This window comes from Schistocerca cancellata, chromosome 1 (genome assembly GCF_023864275.1).
Source record: "Schistocerca cancellata isolate TAMUIC-IGC-003103 chromosome 1, iqSchCanc2.1, whole genome shotgun sequence".
Classification (NCBI taxonomy): domain Eukaryota; kingdom Metazoa; phylum Arthropoda; class Insecta; order Orthoptera; family Acrididae; genus Schistocerca; species Schistocerca cancellata.
Genome location: NC_064626.1, coordinates 528,779,557 through 528,799,524, shown reverse-complemented (window position 1 = coordinate 528,799,524; position 19,968 = coordinate 528,779,557). Strand labels below are relative to the sequence as shown.

The window sequence follows — 19,968 nt, the reverse complement described above, 5'->3', positions numbered from 1 at the left end:
CCTTCAACTTGGAACAATACTGTGAGCGAAACCGGTCTCCTGGGATATACTCGTCACACTTCGCCCTTCGAGTTTCCCGTTGACTTTTGCCCAAGTGAATGTTGTCTCTGGGCCGTGTTGTAATGATGAACACCACCGCAGTGCACTGTAACTGCTCACTGGTTGACATACACTTTCTTCTGCCAGCCTCGTTTTGCGGGGCCAGCCACATTTGGCTTGTAATCACGCTGACGTCACGCCATTTCACGTCCAACTTTCTGTGCTCGACAGGGAGACCTCTAGCAACCTCCTCGCTCACTTTAATTCCCTCCCGCAGAGTCTGCAATACTTTATGTGTGTAATACTGTATGTCTCGTCCTTGAGTTTTGCACAGCAGTGTGTGTATTTACATGTGCGTGAGTGTGTAATTTAGCTTTGATGGGCAGAATGCTGGGCAAAATACATTGAAGCTTTGCTACCAAATCAATATGATGACAAATCCAAATATAGAAATGGTGCGGCATGTCTGCCGCGCTTTGTTCGCTCATTTTGAATTGCTGAGCACTAGCGGCGCTTCGGTACACGCGAAGTACAAATGCGGCCAGACGTCACAGAAAGGCAGTGATTACCCCACGTGGCTGAATGGAGCGTTGATTATGATTAGCCTTAACAGAACGCGGCGCTGGGGCTGGCAGAAACGCGAACGGCGCCGCCGTGTCTCCATCAGCGCTTCACAACTCCTGCTAACGGTATAGGTTTTCAGAATATGCTTTTAGTTCCGCAGACTGCTTCATTTGTTCCGTAATATTAAATGAGTTAGCGTTTTTAGTTACTACGTTAAGTAATATAGTTTTCTCTTTGTGATTTCAGTTCCATGAGCTCCTGTAACCTGGTCTGCGACTGCACTGGATCCGATCCCTTCTGATAGTTCTCCAGAGACTAAGGTGAGTAGTAACTCGAATTACGTCTGCTGTTAGCAGTCTAGATGATTAATTCAGTATTCTTGCATGAGTAGCCAGCCTGGCACTCAGCCATATACGGCCACCACTGGGTTTCAATTAGCCACTTTTTTCCTTTACTGTACTACCAACGGCTTACATAAGCTTCACTGAACAGTACCACAGTGAAAAGTACACCGAAAAGATATCCGTAATGGCCCTAGACTATTATGAATTTATATTCTGTTTTTCGTAGCTCTTTACGATCTTACTACGAGGGTATCAGCCGTACAACAGTTGGTATAATCTTAATTACTGAAAACTTTGTTTGAAATAGGCGCAACGCAATGATATGACATTTTTAAGAAAGTAACGTCAAATGGTATTTGTTAAATTATAAAACTCGTTGCAGAATGTCATAGTAAATAAAGGAATTGGAATAATAATAAGGAAAGTGCGCATATAATACATTGCCCCTTACTTTCTAAGAAGTACGTAATTTTAACTCTATAAAGGAAAGCAAGAGACTTATCACAATAGATGTTCTTCACTATAACTGCTGCTAAATTTTGAAAGTGAGGGAAGAGTAAGAGTTTAAATCCTGTTCTGTACGTATAAGTTAAACCACTCATAAATACTAGGGACTGAGATACACGAATTAAAATAATTAAATCATTTCTGAAATAAATAATTTTCGTTAATTCATTTCTCTTACTTGGGGCACTTCACAATAGCTTTGTGTGTAAGGTCCCTTCTGATTCTTTTTCTCGACAGTGGATATCTCTTCAAATGAACTTCTTTAATTGCACTTAAAAAACGTTTATTCACCGAAGAAATGGTTCGTACTGGACTGTTTATGTACATTTAAAGAACACGGAACCTTTCACCATATCAAGAAGCAGTATAGCTGAGACTGACTTTCGACATAAAATGAAACTAACATTGAGTAGTATCACTACATTCAATTATTACACATGAACAATAAATTTACAATGAGACTTTCATTAAGCAAAATATAAATAATAATGGGGGTGTGCCGTATAACTCTACTTTAATCCGTCTTCGCTCGCTTGTAAAACTAAAAGTTACCGTCGATAGGATCGTTTACAGTACTTAATTTTTGACTGATATATTATTTATTTATTTTTCACGTTTCGGGTATTTTGTTCGTAATATTCGCTCTTCCCACACATGTGCTTTTAAACACCGATACCGAGTTTACTTAGGTAAAACTAATGTTTACGCCTGCAAAAGAAAGTACATGCGTGTGGAATCTATTACTAGGAAGTAAGTGAAGTGACGATTTCCAACATGGCCACGCCCATGGTATTAAATTCAATAGTGAGAGGCCAGTGGCGAAAACTGTGTCGAACATCCTTTGAGTTTGAATGATAATAACGATGGTAATCACAACACGTATAAATCACTTCGTATGTAACGGTGGTAGCTGCTGTTCACGGCCGATACACATGAAAACAAGAAGGCGAAATCGATAGAGTTTCAAACTGCCGAAGACTTGTGAAATGCGGGTACTACGCGTAAAAAGTCTGAATTATTTGGTATTGATTGAGACAACCATACGTGATTAGAAATCAGAGTCAATTACATTATTTACATTTGTGAACGTCAATTTTCACTCAGGGTGGTCGAACGCACAAGTCATATTGTCGAAAACAACAGAGGCAAGGTACGATTCATTGAACGAATTTTGAGTAACTTCAATTTAATTCAATGAATAGCTTATGTACTATTTCGCCTTAGTACTGTATCCGCAGTCCTTACCAAGAATGCTTATTAGAAGAGGTAGCAAAATTCTATTATGCTTATCTCTTCGTCTGTAACTATTCTTACAGTCGCAGCTAACAACTAATAAGTAGTAAAAGGCGTAGGCTGTTTTTGAATCTCGATATTCGCGTGCATCGGAAAGTGCAAACTGTTCCTACTCTCACTCGAAATGCAGTACGTAAAAAGCAGATTGCTCAGTTGGCCCTGAGGTTTCTATAACAGTGTAACGTAGGCTGGAGTACTCTGTAGCATCACCTCCTTGACCATGACATGCATTTTCGCTCAGTCATTCAGATTTAGCACGCTACGCATGCACGGATGCACGCAATTGTCTCCGTACGGTGATACAGAGGCGAGCGCTTCTTTGTGCATTTATACATCGGAGCAATTCAGGGATGTGCTGCTAGATTTGTTACCGATAGGTCTGAACAACACGTAAAATTTAAGTTCTACGGAGATGCTTCGGGAACTGGAAGGGAAATCCCTGGAACGAAGGCGAGATTCTTTTCGATATATGTATATTACTTAGAGGGTGTAGTCAGTAAGGCAGATTGGTAAAAGTTCTCTTCTACGTAAGAGTTCTGTTTAAAGTCAAAATAGAATTTAAGCCACTGTGGAATTTATTTATTAAAGTATGAAAGAGCCTTCTCTGTTCGGGAACTATATTATTTTTGTACAAAGTAAAAATCTTTGTGGTTTTTACCTAAAAGTTCAAAACGTTCGTCAAATTTTCCTGTAGTAATTGTAAAAATATAGTTCGAATTACGTTTATATGTCAGTTACGGGATCAAATGTAGCCCAATACCATTTATTTGTCTTGTGCCAATGAGAAGTCGCTTAATGTGGCGTTCCTGCTTCCCGCGCGCGGCGTCCCGGTTTCGATTCCCGGCGGGGTCAGGGGTTTTCCCTGCCTCGAGATGACTGGGTGTTGTTGTACCGTCTTCATCGCCATCATTCGTCCCCATTACGGTCGGAGGAAGACAATGCCAAACCACCTCCGCTAGGACATTGCCTAGTCGGCGGAGAGGGTCTCCCGTATCGTCCACTACGCTCCTCGGAGTATGGGACCTCATCATCATCAGTGAGAGGTCGGTGCTGAAATTTCTGTGTCGGCATCAACGTCCTTATATCCAGTACAGAATACGAATACATACAGCATCATAAGTACTCAAACGTGGTCATCATCTGCAGCTTCCCACGTTTAAATGTGATACGGGTACAAATTAGCAGCTTCGCAAGCTGTGAGCTCATCTTCGGCCTCCCCCCTCTCGTATAATGCCATCAGGGTGGGATCCTTGACGTGCTTCAACGGGTGAGATCACCTTTGACTATTACGTCCGGTCGTTAATTAGCTAATTAGTCACAAGTTTCATAGATCATTTTAATGACTTTTAATGGAAAATCAGTGAAATGAGTCTGTTTAGTGGTAACACAAATGAATACGTTCTGGAATAGAATGTGCTGTCCAGGAGAAATGATTTTAGTAAGATTTTGAATTTGCTATGTTACCTGTCGGACATTTTATGTTATTGGGCAAATGATCGAAAATTTTTGATGTGTCATTTTTAATTCCTTTCTGAACCACTGTAAACTTTAATAATAGGTAACAAACATCATCATTTCCTGTAGTACCGAGCGAGGTGGCGCAGTGGTTAGACACTGGACTCGCATTCGGGAGGACGACGGTTCAATGCCGCGTCCGGCCATCCTGATTTAGGTTTTCCGTGATTTCCCTAAATCACTCCAGGCCAATACCGAGATGGTTCCTCCGAAAGGGCACGGCCGACTTCCTTTCCCATCCTTCCCTAATACGATGAGACCGATGACCCCGCTGTCTGGTCTCCTTCCCCAAACCAACCAGCCAACCAACTTTTCCTGTAGTTTTAACGTGTAGACACCACCATCGAAGAGGGGCGGGTAAACTGTAGGGTTCTGCCTTCTCGTCGAGTATGGGGTACCTAGGAAACCTGCTTTCTAGGGTCGCTAGACAAGAACTCAAATGAATCGTACTCATACATTTTTGTTACTATAAAATAAATGACAATACTCTGAGAAATTTATAGTGGGATGTCGCAAGCAAAGGGCGACAGGAAACATCAGTATATCTCTTCAGTATATACAATTCCAGATACAGATGAAACAATACACTTCATAAGTCACTGCTGCAGACCTCGTAAATCGGCTCGACTTCAACTAGCTGCTGCAGGCAGCGCGGTGGTTACGTTCTCTTCGCCTAGAGGCCGCTGCTTTCTCGGTGTCGTCCTAGAGAGGTTATTGTATAGAATTAAACATAAAGTGTTTCATACTAAAATGTAGACTTTCACGGCCGGAAATATCATGTCCATTATAATTGTCCGGGCTGTTATGCCGTGGTCGGTTGACGAATTCTGTGAAGATTCCCAACATTTCGTCTCCGACTGCGGGAGACATCTTCAAGGGGGTCCGTAGCTCAATGGAAGGTCCAACACACCCACTGGCTCGCTACTGACTGCCGCTAAATTCCGTGTCCGCGCGCTCCCACGCCGCGGCGTGACGTCACGTGTTTTGAAAACGTCAGTGCAATTGGCCGCTGTCCGTCGCCGTCGATCGTCGTTGCCATCACCCAGCAGTGGGCGGGTGGTACAAATCTTCTTTAACACCGGCATCCATATGCCGTTTAATTTCACACCCTCCTCCTTACGGTTGAAATTATTAGGGTGTTTAGCGATTTCGATTGCCTCCCTGTAGAGCCTTTCGTAATATCCGCTTGTGGCCGCTAGTACTTGCGTCTCCTCGAAACGAATATTGTGGTTCCCTGGCTGGAAAGCATGCTCCGCAACAGCTGATCGTTCCGTTTCTCCTCTTCTACAATTTCCCTTATGCTCTTCCAAACGTTTAGAAACAGTTCTTTTAGTGGTATCCACATAAACATCACCACAGCTGCATGGGATCCTATACACTCCAGATTTTTCCAGTGGTTTGCGAGCGTCCTTGGCAGGCTTAAGGTATTCCCGTATCTTCCTGGTGGGCTTGTAAATTACGGTAATATTCCGCTTCGTCAAGATCCTCCCTATTCTTTCCGTTACATTTTTAACAAACGGCAGGAAAACCTTAGATTTAGCAGTAGCCTGTACGTCAGTATGATTTCTGCGTGGGTGCCTCAACGCACGTTTTATTTCGGCGGACGAATATCCGTTCTTCATTAGTGCATTGTGGAGATGTTCCATCTCAGTGTCGAGCAACTCAGGTTCACAAATATTTCTAGCTCTGTCCGCTAACGTCTTGATAACACCCCGCTTCTGTTGTGGGTGGTGGTTCGAATCCCGGTGCAAATAACGGTCCGTGTGCGTGGGTTTGCGGTATACTGAGTGGCCCAAACTACCATTTTCGTTTCTAAAAACAAGCACATCGAGGAAATGTAACTTGCCGTCTACCTCCTCCTCCATTGTAAACTGAATTCTCGAGTTTATACTGTTCAGATGGTCATGGAACCGGCTTAGTTCCTCCCTACCATGTCTCCACAGCACAAACGTGTCATTCACGTATCGGAACCATACATTTCGTTTTTTGCTGGCAGTACCTAAGGCCTGTTCTTCGAATTTCTCCATAAAGAAGTTTGCAATTACGGGACTTAGGGGGCTTCCCATAGCCACGCCATCCGTTTGCTCATACAACTGTTCATTCCACTTGAAGTATGTGGTCGTCAAACAACACTTAAACAGTTCTGAAATATCGGCAGGAAAAATTCGATCCAGCTGTTCCAATACATCATTAAGTGGAACCATGGTAAACAGCGATACCACATCGAAGCTGACCAATATGTCCTCCGGCTGGACCACTATGCCATTCAATCTGCTGATGAAATGTATATAAGAGTCCGAATGGCCGACATGTGGTTTTAGCAGCGTAGTCAAAAACTTGGATAACGAGTAGGTGGGCGAACCAATGGCACTTAGTATCGGTCTTAACGGCACGTTTTCTTTATGAATTTTGGGCAATTCATAAAGCCTCGGTGGTAGCGCAACCGAATTGCAGAGACCTTTCTGCACACTCTCTTCAATGGAGGACTCTTTTATTAACCGCGACACAGTTCTGAGAACGCTGTTAGTGGGGTCTACAGGGAGGCAATCGAAATCGCTAAACACCCTAATAATTTCAACCGTAAGGAGGAGGGTGTGAAATTAAACGGCATATGGATGCCGGTGTTAAAGAAGGTGTGTACCACCCGCCCACTGCTGGGTGATGGCAAAGGCGATCGACGGCGACGGACAGCGGCCAATTGCACTGACGTTTTCAAAACACGTGACGTCACGCCGCGGCGTGGGAGCGCGCGGACACGGAATTTAGCGGCAGTCAGTAGCGAGCCAGTGGGTGTGTTGGACCTTCCATTGAGCTACGGACCCCCTTGAAGAAGTCTCCCGCAGTCGGAGACGAAACGTTGGGAATCTTCACAGAATTCGTCAACCGACCACGGCATAACAGCCCGGACAATTTAATGGACATGATAAAGTGTTTCCTCAAAATTTTGGGATGGTCCATTTTCAGACAACCACCAAATCACTCTTTGCGAAACATTATTAGCAATACCTTGTGTTGTTTTCTCTCGTATTTATTCCAGCACTAGTACCGTATGCTAAAAGTACCAATTCTGCCTGTCAAATGTTAAGCGGAAGGGTAATAACATATGAAAGGGATAAGATTGGACCAAAAATTGAACTTATTGACTCCCTTTTTGATGACTCCCCATCCACAAAAATTTTCTACCTTTCCAAAGTTCTTTCCGTTACCCAGCACATGTTTTTTAGGCCATCAGTTCCATGAAGCTCTAGTTTTTCTACGCGTGTAACACGAACTACATAATCAAACGCCCTGGAAAGATCGCAAAAATTACCAATTTCTGAAACTGAGAAAGAAGCACGAACCTAAAAAATCAGGTTTGCTGCCGGAGCAGCGTGCCGCTCCAGGGTGATTGCAGGTAGCCACCCCGCTCGTCGGCCGCCCGCCCCCTGCTGGAGTCGTCCTTGGCGTCGCGACGCCGGCCGGCTCTCCAGCTCGGCTCACCTCGGCAGACCACCATATATCGTGGCGCGCCGCTGCGACAGGTCACGCGACGCCCCATTGTTGCCTGCACAGCGCTCGTTACTTGGAGAGGTTGTTCAAGAAGCCGTAATCAACAGTGACTTACGAGCTTACTAGAGATGTTGTTACTCAGATACAATCTCCCCATTTCCGGCAAATCTCAGGTACAGCGGAGTATATTGGACACTCTTACACTGTACACAAAGGGCAATAATTCTCAATATAACACGTAGGCTCTGTAGTAGTGGCGTCTCCATTCAGCTTTTTCCTTTGTGTACACACCGCAGTGTCTGACAAGACGCGAGAAAATTATTCCGATGCTAATTTTGATGTAGCAGAATATTGTGACTTGCCACCAATTCCGTACAAGTCTACTGTAGACTCTTCAAGGAAATATTGTATGCTTTCGGATGCTAACTTGGTAACCAAGAGCACAGATGAAGTCGAGATTCCACTAATTAGCTTCTGACTTCATATCTGTGATGGCCTGTAGGCAGATAAAAATTCCCCTGATACCGGGACTCCTTGATTTTTCCACGTACTGTTCCCACGCCAGCCAGCTGGCAAGGACGCTACTGCTTGAACTATTGTAGCTACATCTGTCCACTTACAAGGGAAACAAAAAGAGGGCTGATGTTTTAGCTATTTGCGTTGAGTATGCTCACGTGACAATGTCCTCTTACCACGTGCATCAGCCCCTTTCTTCTGGTGCGAGCACAACCGACAGTGTTTCCGCGTACTCGACTGGTCTAGGTTCAAATTTTAAGGCTCACGTAAGCGTGCTGATGCATTTTTACGAAAGTAGAGGATGTGGTAATATAATGGTGATTTGTGATGTTCTGCGATGGTAAACTTCAGAAACATGAACCTTAATATTGTTTCACATGAGACCGAAATAGATTGCACTATTAACTAACTTAAGTTCACCTGGTACTGAAATTGATTCTACTATTAACTAACGTAGTAATGGATCCTGCTGAAAGTAAAATGTGGTTCGCATAATAAAATTACCAATAAATGAAGAGATTCTGTTGTTACCTTATGGTAATTAAGTCTACTACTTGATTTCTACCTTGTTTTTGATCGTATATTCTAAGTACTATTGCGTGGTTAAAAGCATTCTCTTGTGCTTTGTAACGTAATGTTTATATTTCTTCCTCTGTTGCTTTAACGTCAAGAGGTTAAGTTCGTAATTGGATTGATCATGATTTAAAAAATGCAAGTTTATGAGAATTTGTGTCATAGCAGTGACTGCACACAACCAAAAACACAAAACATAAATACAAAAATAACGCTGATAAGAGAAAAAATCCCTAAAACACCTACCTACGTTACCTACTACACATTGGCCAAATCTGATGAAAACTGAATAACACATTCATAAAACCGTAGATGAAAGTTTCTTTCAAACGAAAATGCAGCCATGAGAATATCCTAAATTTCTCGAACCCATGAATTTATAAAACCTCACGTGATGTTTGTAAGTAATTTTACAGTGGACAAAATATTAGGAACTTCTCTACTAGATTTAAAGAACACAAGCGAAATGATGGAACTAATCAATCAACACTTTACACACATTTATGTGACAATGAACACAAAGCAGAAGACATACAAAATACAATGAAAGTTCTACATTGCTTGTCCAAAAGGAACCATAATGAATATCCTTGAAGAACCCGAGATTTATATCCACACAGATGCATATCCAGACAAAATTCTTAATGAACACACGGTACTAAAACAAGCGATTTATAGAGAACTTTATTGACTGTCTAAAAGTAAAGGGAATAATTTCAGCAGCCCTCACGACGCCAAGAAATAGATCGAAACAGTGGAATTTCAACAAAAATTATGGCTTTGCACAATACGCGAAAACATCAAACTATATGGTTTCCAAAGGAACCATAATGAATATCCTTGAAGAACCCGAGATTTATATCCACACAGATGCATATCCAGACAAAATTCTTAATGAACACACGGTACTAAAACAAGCGATTTATAGAGAACTTTATTGACTGTCTAAAAGTAAAGGGAATAATTTCAGCAGCCCTCACGACGCCAAGAAATAGATCGAAACAGTGGAATTTCAACAAAAATTATGGCTTTGCACAATACGCGAAAACATCAAACTATATGGTTATCGAACTCCAGCTGTTTGAATGTGCCGGCTAAGTCTGCTCGTATTTAATTTCTTGCTTAATTACAACATGGTTGCTATGAAACGTCACGAGAACATAAAATGAAAGTATTTTTCGATTCTGCTCGCAGATGAGGCTTATTTATCGGATATTGATATGAAGTACAACGCCAGACATAACTAAAGAATTCTTCATCACGTACAGATCGGTGGCTATTTTTGTCTAATTGCAACATGGCGGACGATCCGTATGACATGAACCTGCAGGCATGTCGAAGTTCCATGCTCTGAAATCAGAGCTGTAAACTTGGAGGTAAAAAAGAAGGGAGTTGTCATTACATCAGAAACTTGATGCCGACGTTCACCATCTTACGCAGCCCAAAGACGTTAAGTTCACCGCATTTATACCTCCATGGTTCACTGCGGTGATACTTTCCCGTGACGTCACTCTGATCCCGTGCCCACCTTCGACCGTGGTCGTATCCCAAATAGCATCTGGTGCTTTGATTGTGTGGAGACGTTGTTGTTTCATCAGAAAGGCAAACGCGTCGTTTAGGATGTACTAATCTATCCGATCGTAAGCTAAAGATTAATCGAATCACATTTCATTCGTAAGTGAAGCAGTTAAGCAATAATCTCTTTTGTATATGCGAATTACGCTTGCGCTGTTTACTTTCATTGTAATGGTTGTATTTCTGTCACTTGACGTTTGATTTCCTATCAACCGCTACGCAGTTCTATTTCGTTGACATTCCAATAATCGTTCACTGTGTTGACATGCACAAGATATGATAACATGCCTTTCTTCTTTCCTCACTGCACACGTTTATGGACTAAGATAGAACACGTACGTTCCTTGGAAGCTTGAACATTAAGACTGTTGTCCGAACGAGTTGGGAGCTGAAAATGTAACGAACAAGAAGCAGTACCAGTAAGCAAACAAGTATTGGATTTGGAGTTCAGCTTCCTTTGCTATCGACACAAATGCAGTAGAAGTGGAGGTAAAAGCAATAAGAAAGCATCCTTTTCACATCACATCCGTCTCTTCTTGGTTATTCGAAACATATCAACTAAAAACCAGTTATGTTAACCAGATGAACTGTGTCGTATTACTAAAGAAAATACGCATTCAAGAACAGAAACACGTTCTAAATTACCTTCTTGACACTATTTTATTCACGTAAGAACTGTAATTTTAGTACTTAGAACAGCTGTTGCGTGCACACGACAGGAATAAAGAAGAAGAAGTAGTCGTAAAAAGTCCTTTTTTTACCTATATGGATCTACATCCAGGTATTACAGATATCACTGGAACACATAGTATAATACGACCTTTGTATGTAGGTATTGTCATTGAAATTCCGCGAAAATGAATTGTAAATTCACTGTAAACGTGTATGTATCACTGCAGTGGGTCATGCTGTCAAAAGAATGTAAGTGCAAATAAAAAGGTACACACAATACATAGAGTTCCGACAAGCCTCAACGGCAGCGAAACTGAAAAACAGTCTCAGCAGGTACTTTGTGGCAATTGAAAGGTAAGAATCTACAAAATTAAAATTAAGCCATCAATCTTTTATTATTATAATTTTGTATATAAAAGCTGTATACTGTAGACTGCAGAATTACTTGAAAATGGCGTATTGCCGAAACGAGACTTATCGTATATAAAAAACGAGCTAAAAAGATAAATATGCCTCACCAAACAGAACCCGGTCGGAGTGGACGATCGGTTCTAGGCGCTACAATCTGAATCTGCACGACCGCTGCGGTCGCAGGTTCGAATCCTGCCTCGGGCATGGATGTGTGTGATGCTTTAGGTTAGTTAGGTTTAAGTAGTTCTAAGTTCTAGGGGACTGATGACCTTAGAAGTTAAGTCGCATAGTGCTCAGAACCATTTGAATTTGAAGCAAACAGAAAATTGCTTAATTTGTCACAAAGGGGCCGGAGACAACTTGATCACAATTAGTGAAATCATCCTTTTCTGCTGTTTGTTCAAAAGTTGAAGGATGGATTTCCTTATATTCAATATTATGTCTGTTACAAACGCAACAAATTATGTATGTTTATATTACTTTCATCATCAGAAACAATTATAGGTCACTGTCACTTCTTTCTTTTAAAAAGCAGTAATAAAAGCTAGTAATCAGCCAGTATGGGACATAGTTAGTCAATGACACGACGGAGATTTATGCGTATTTTTCATGAAGAGACAAGTCTTCGAAGGGGCGTAAAACATAAGGACTGCCACCAGACCACTGAACAGCTCGCCTGGGTGTCCGGCAGCCTGTAATGCCATACGATCATTTACTGAAGAGATATTGGATAAGAAACGGCAAAACAAGAAAAGTGGAGCCAACGTCTCTATTAAAATCGACGCACGTTGTTCCTTCGAAGGGTAACACCCTGCACGTTCCAGCTACTGCGAGAAACGCGCATCAAGTTGCGTGTCCCGTCCGCCCCCGTGAATCACCCAACGTACTTGATTCCGCCTACGTCTGGATTTAGCGCTATAATTGGCCGTGAGGAGGCATCGTGATCGCACATACCGGACCGCTGAATGCCCATCATTCATATGCAATCACACGAACTGCGAGAGACCCCATACGCATTCAATTAAACTGCGGCGCGCAGCTAGAATCGAGAAGCGATTGTTCATGTATTCCTCCCGGTCCGTTTCCGGTGGGCTGAATCGACGCAAATTAGTCGGACGGGTAAACCTCTGGTGGCGGTACTCCTGCTGATGGCCGTATTCAGTTCGTATTTAGCACAAAGCCCGTGCGGCTACTGAGTTAATGCGTTCCTCATGCGTGTAGTGCTACGCACAGCCCGGGGGTGCCACAGATCGCACCACAGATCGTACCAGATGATTCACATATAAAAGACACCTAAGAAACAGAAGAGAAGGTAAGGAAAAGGAATTAAGGATCTGTTGAATGACGACGAATTACGCTTTCGGAAAGATAAAGGCAGACAGGACACAGTTCCGGCGATATCAAGATAATCGTACCAAGACTACAAAAAATCTAGACATATTCACAGGAACTGTCGACTTCGAAACGGTGATCGGCAATGTAAAATGGTGCAAAATGTTAGAAATTGAAAGAAAAATTGTAGTAAGCTCTAAGGAAAGAAGTGTGAAATACAATATGTGCAAGAAACAAGAGGGAACAGTGGTAATGGAAGACCAAGAACGAAATGCTTCCGGGCCTACTGTTCAGTCCATGCATTGAAGAAGTAATCATAGAAGTAAAACGCAGTTACAGGAGTAGGATTAAAATTCAGCGTGAAGGGATACTAATGACATTATTCGCTAATGATACTGCTATCCACAAGGAACGTGAGAAAGAGATGCATGATCTATAGGATGTAACTATCACATTAATGAGTATAGAATATGGGCTGAGGGTTAAACGGAAGGAAGACCAAAGTGGCGGAAATGAGATTAGCGATAAACTTAAATGAATTTGGAAACTTCAAACTACATAAAATTATGGAATTCTGGTACGTTGTAACAAAATAGCACGTGACAAACGATGTAAGGAAGACAGAAAGAAAGTCGAGTAGAGGTGAAGAGAGAGGTATCGATACCTGCGATGCCACAGCGTAGGTGCAGGCTAGTAGGCTTGCACTACGAGAGCGGACGATCCACGCCGACCACAGCGGCCTCTAGCCGACGCTGTGCAGCTCTACGAGCGCCTCTCCACTTTCGCCCAGGTCGTGAAGACCGGACTGCCGAGCACCATTGCTTTAGCTTACATTGCAATTGAGACTTTCTCATCTGGACTTTGGCTGCACAATTACGTGCTCATCAGTTATGTAATATGTTTGCTTATGTTTATATCATAGTAAAACCACTTTTACTTTACTTTGAAACGTCCCCTTTGAAAAATTATACATGACTGTGCTTTAATTGACACACAATATTTTTAGCGCAACGCAATCTGACTTTCAAAAATCCCTACAAAAGAATGGCCCTGACTAACATTAACCTATACCTTTCACAAATCACTTACCTCACAAAAATCTTCATTACTCGAACTACTGCAATACAGCGAGCGCCACTACTGCCAGCTAAATAAAAGATTCAAACTACGGAAGGCACTAACTACTGGTAGGCATAGTTAGCAAATGAAAGATTTTAATAGAGAACAAACAATGTATTTACCTTAATATTCATAATTGACATCCTATCTTACAAATTTCAAAACTCCGCCATCTCTCTCCCCACATCCACCACTGCTGGCGGCTCACCTCCAACTGTACAACGCTACGCGCTGTTCACATCCAGCTGCCCAACACTACAATGGCAGACAACAATGCAAACTAGCCACAGACTGCACACAGCACAGCCAGTGATTTTCATACAGAGCGCTATGTAACGTTGCCAATAAGAAAACATAAACAGCCTACTTACATAGCCCCCATGCTCCCCACAAAAAATTTTACAAATTGTTTTGGGCACTGGGCAATACATATTTGTTAAAATTTTTCATAATCGTAATTACAATAACAAAGAAATCAAAGGCACACACTTATCGATACAATGTTGGTCAAAAGCTAAAATTTTCACACAGTCCATAAAGATAGTCCTGATCATTCATCATAATGGTAATTACAGTTTTTTTTCACAAAGTCTCATTAGTAAAAGAAATTGCACACAGAAGTAGTGGATTTCCATGCAGTCTTGAAGAAGTAGTGTTGTCCTTCCAACGGAAAGACAGTGCTGACTCTTGACATGCTGACAGGTAATGGGTCACAACAATGCAAACTAGCCACAGACTGCACACAGCACAGCCAGTGATTTTCATACAGAGCGCTATGTAACGTTGCCAATAAGAAAACATAAACAGCCTACTTACAACTTGCAGTACCGAAAGCCTTACCTCACCTGCTCCTACTCGCTTCCTACATTCGCCGTATGTTACAGATTCCAGGAGAAGAGCCATGCGCCGCCTTCCAGGCTGGATACAAAAAAGAGGTCACTCGTGGCCGTCAGAAGTTTACTGGTATCAAACCTCGTCCTTAATCAGAGGAAGAAATTTCTGAAACATGTGTTTGGACTGTTGCGTAACCGGAAAGGAAGAGAATCGAAACGTTTCAGATGTGACGCTACAGGAGGATGCTGAATATTAGGTGGACTGAAAACTGTGCAGAGCGTCTGCGTTTAATTTCGCGAATACCCGCGGATTTGGAATCCCTCTGGCCACAAGAGCGCATGGAGCGTTATTGTCTCCGGTAGAGTGAAGGTCGGAGAGGAATGTAGTTATCGGCTGCGGCGACCTGGAGAAAGTGGGTCTGACATGGACGGCAAGGAGCGCAAGCGAGGCGGCGTGTTGTGGCGAAGCGTCCGTCTTGGTCTGTTGGCAAGAGCGGTGCCTTTGTTCACTGCGGGTTTGGTGGGGCCGAGTGTTGGTCACAGCCGTGAACATGGTCCTTAAAAGCTACTTCGGCAGGACGCACAGTATTCGGCGTGTCCTCTGCTACTGAAGTTGCAATCAGTTTGTGTCCCTATAGTCCGTGAGACGAGTGATTGTTACTGACAGTTCCGGTGGGCATACGGCGCTGTTGCCGAACGTGGCTCACAGCACGCGGCGCCCTGTCTGCTACACGCATTCTCTAGCAGCAGAAATAAAAGCGAGACAAAATACAAGTCGTATTGGTACGCGTGAATTTATTTAAAGTTGATGCTTGAAATATATTAACTCGAAAACTGATAAGAGCTATTTAGTACAAGTATCTAAGATGCTGAAACATAATAAAGTTATTTGTTGAACTTCACAACTGAAATGAAAACTATTTTCGCAAGTTGTTGAACATTAGCAGTTTTGGTTTCCATTGTTAAGTATTAGCATTATTAATTTGTTCTACTACAAGCTACAGAATAATCCGTCAGTGTATTAAGAGCTATAATCTGAAGAAAGTACCCACAATATGATGATCTGGTTGTAGATCGATAGCAAACTCCCTCCTTACATTCCTGAATACGTTGTAGTTACTGTAATGGAAAAACACCACTCACATCACTGTCAGAATCTGATTTGACATTGTTTTCCTCAGCACTACTCGAACTATCACTGCTCTCTCCCAGATGTATAATTAAATTTTCGATGCATTCTTCCACAACCCCTTCGGTTTTGGCCGCCTCTCTGATGGCACTTGCAGTGCTGTTTACAATTTTAGCCCACGTCTCGCTTGTTACTTTATTGATAGCTGCTGGAAGGAGAGTTTCCACTTCAGAGATCGTGAATTTTTTATTGTTTGCAGCAATGTAATTTTTTATCTGCGCCCACACTCCTTCAATTGCATTGAAGTGACAGTGGTATGGAGGAAGCCGAACGATTTCATGCCCGTGCCTTTTAGCAATCCCGTCAATTGCATATGATGGAAATTGGGGTTTCTTTTGTGCCACAATTTCGAGCAGTTCCGCCTTCCTTAAATCTTCTCCGAAATCTACTTTTCGCCGTTTCACCCACTGAATGATATCGTCTTTTTTTGCTGCCAAGGTTGCCTTATCGTGAACAACGGAATGATAAGGCGCATTGTCCATAACGATCACTGATGGACTTGTCAGATTTGTCATAATCGATGTCTCGAACCATTCTTGAAATACTACACTGTTCATAGTAATCTACTGTCTTTTTTGACCGAAACATTTTCAAGCAGTTTGGCACAAAACCTTTCGATGTTCCTGCATGTAAGACAATAATACGCCCTCCTTTGCCAACAGGCACTGCCATTGTCCCCTCGGGCGTTCCATCATTCCAGCCTCTACGTAAAGAATGGCTGGCATTGACCCAAGTTTCACCTAACCACACTATACTTTCGAATTCCACATCCATGATCCTGCGCAGAAATCTGCACCGCCATGCAACTACATCTGTCCTTTCCATTAATATTTTGCGTCCGTTAAACAGTGAATAGCTGAAGCCTATGTCTTTCAACACTGTACGCAATGAAAATTTGCTCCCTTTAAAAAGATCGTCTTTCTGAAGCGACACTAGTAATTTAGATAGAGTGGGATGTTCCCTTCTCTTATAATAGCTGTATATATGACGACGAATAGCGTCTTTCTGAAAATCGTCCAAAGCTGTCACCTGCTTATTTCTCGGTCGCTTCTTTCCTGGTGTGTGCAGCTTTGTTGTGCCACTCTCGTCACAATCTACACTATACTGTTCTTTCCCTATCTTTACAAAAGTGTTCTTACTTATTTTCAATGCTGCTGCAGTTCTCTTCACAACCTGAACAACAGGAATTAAGGGCCCACCTTTGTCCTTTTCTTTCTCAAAGTAATCCCTCACAGAGTACACGATTTCACGGGCCTGGGTGTGTAGCACACTTTTCTTCCTCCGTTTCACTTCTTGTGTTGGGCTGGTACTACCCGCCGCACTAGACATTGTTTACAACAAAACATAAACAAAGAAACACTAAAAACAACAAAAACGAAATAAACTGCGAATTCAACTTCAGACAAGCGACGAACGGCCGCACCGCCTGCACGCGAGACACTGGTAAGTTTCATAAGCGCGCGCGACCGGGTTTCAGAGCGGCAACGTGGCCCTTGCTACCCACTCAAAGTCAGGGCGTCAATTGCTGCCTGCCTGCGATCGCTAGGCAACGGAAAGACGCTACCGAGCTGTCAATACCAAAGACTCGTCTCCCAGACTATAGTGGTACCGGGTTGGAGGCCTGTGTGACCTTTGCAAGTACTGGACGCTGTGGCGTCTGCTGGATACATCGATGTGTTTCGGACTACGAGTAATCTTCGATACATACTTCTCTCGGCACCCTCTAAGCAAACGTTTGTCAATGATCGCTGGATTTTACAAGAAATCACGGTGAGCATCCGATTAGTGTGCAGGTCACTTGGTGTGTGGTGGCTGTTTTGACTCCGTGTCCTGGTTGCCCGTTGTTATGTATATAAATGTGTTATTTATGAAAGTTTTGCCTGATACTACTTGAGTCCAGTTCTGTCAGTGTGTGTGGGCTTGTGGCTGTCACTTATCCAAGCTGATTTTAGAATCTAAAGGTATAGAGTTTCTTCTGATTTACGAATTGTACTTTATAGTCAGTAAAAATTGTGTAATCTAGCTACCTTATTTCTGAGGCGTATCGATGGTTACCTGTTGGCTAGTATCACGAGCTCGAGCTGTTTACTAAATTGTTTGCATCTACAAAAAATTAAAAAAAATTAAAAAACCAAAGAAACTGCATTTGTAGTATGTTAATTTTTACTATATAATTAACGAGTTGTCTCTGTGTGACAGGGTACGTGATTGTATCTCTTGTTAATTCTGATCTTGTTAACGATGCCTGAGTAACATGACTGAAATATTTAATGAGGGTTTCTAGTACTGTGGTAGTGGCAACCTCCGTCCTACGTTAGTAGAGAAGGAAGAATTATTGCTACTGGCTTCACCTCTGCCACTGCCTCTATCATCATAAATGTGAACCACATTTGCCAGTCATTTTGGCTATTTCGATGGTTCAAATGGTTCAAATGGCTCTGAGCACTATGGGACTCAACAGCTTAGGTCATAAGTCCCCTAGAACTTAGAACTACTTAAACCTAACTAACCTAAGGACATCACACACACCCATGCCCGAGGCAGGATTCGAACCTGCGACCGTAGCAGTCCCGCGGTTCCGGACTGCAGCGCCAGAACCGCTAGACCACCGCGGCCGGCGCTATTTCGATGGCATTGGCTTTTGATAATTACTTGCAACAGCCGATGCTTGATATTTGTGACATAATCATTTGATCATATGTTTTGCTGCTTGTGATGTAAACGTATTTTTTTACTTAATTTAATGTTCTTCACAAAAAGGAAGTAATTTTATACTGTTGCCCTTTTGAGGTGTTTGCCATCAGTTGGTTATTGAAATTTAGTCTCTTCAGTTAATGTTATTCTTGGATGTTTGTTTTTAAAAATAAATTCATTAGTGATTTTAGAAACGTTAATAAATTCATTATGGCTCAGTACGTTTCCACTCAACACCAGCTCCTTACCGCATTTCAGTAAGTTAACAAATGCAACCTGGTACCAGCTCTATATACGATAAGAGCCGAAAAACAGTCGATTTATTTTATCTGCAGTGTCGCTAATGATTTTTTCAATTTTTTCAATTCATTTAACATTACCCAGAACCTCTTCTTCTTCTTTTTTGCGTTACGGGACGACACGGAATATTACAAGGAGTCCATTACTTGGTCTCGAATCTCAGACAGAGAAGGAGTTACGATGTGCTTATTGCGGAACACGGCGATGTTTTCCCATGGTGGTCACACTTTGCCCACCGGAAGGTCCACAACGAATATGTCTGTGCTCATGTTAACAGTCCAACATCGTACCACTATCACATCCAAAAAAAAAAAAAAAAAAAAAAAAAAAGGTTCAAATGGCTCTGAGCACTATGGGACTTAACATCTGAGGTCATCAGTCCCCTAGAACTTAGAACTACTTAAACCTAACTAACCTAAGGACATCACACACATCCAGGCCCGAGTTAGGATTCAAACCTGCGACCGTAGCAGCAGCGCGGTTCCGGACTGAAGCGCCTAGAGCCGCTAGGCCACCGCGGCTGGCTTGTCACCTCCAAATGCTCCACAAATCTGTACGTGTGGCATAAGTCGATCAGGCAGTCAAACGGCCCCTTTCAAACTCATATATCCTACCATGCCCAGTAACGACCCTAAAGACGAACAATACTAATGCGCTCTGGTATCCGGTCTGCCTGATACAGAGAATAGCAACTCTAATCACCTGCATACCCGCCAGTCGTGTGTGCGTGTACGAAGGTCCACTGACATCCGAACATGTCTTGTGCCACTTCACGTTCTTTGTCAGGCAGCAATTCAACCTTTACTGAAAACGTAAGGTGGTTGACCTCTATGAGTGACACGTGTCCTTTAATCAATTTCATACGTATATTGAATAGTTTCCTGACGATGAACTAATTGCCGAATTTCATAGCGATCTGTATTGCAAAATGATAATATATTAGTATACATAATTGTGACGGTCATTAACGTTCTAAATAACTTTATTTTAAAAAGAACGATTT

The 19,968-nt window shown here is 42.4% G+C and overlaps 1 protein-coding gene across 1 annotated transcript in view; it reads left to right on the top strand.

The window, feature by feature from the left end:
* The window catches only part of LOC126179316 (acid sphingomyelinase-like phosphodiesterase 3a), a 1,154,906-nt gene that overhangs the window by 472,584 nt on the left and 662,354 nt on the right, over positions 1-19,968 (top strand). Inside the window, exon 2 of the mRNA XM_049924599.1 lies at positions 851-923. The gene's annotated coding sequence lies outside the window, so the exon portion shown is untranslated. The remainder of the gene's footprint in view (positions 1-850; positions 924-19,968) is intronic.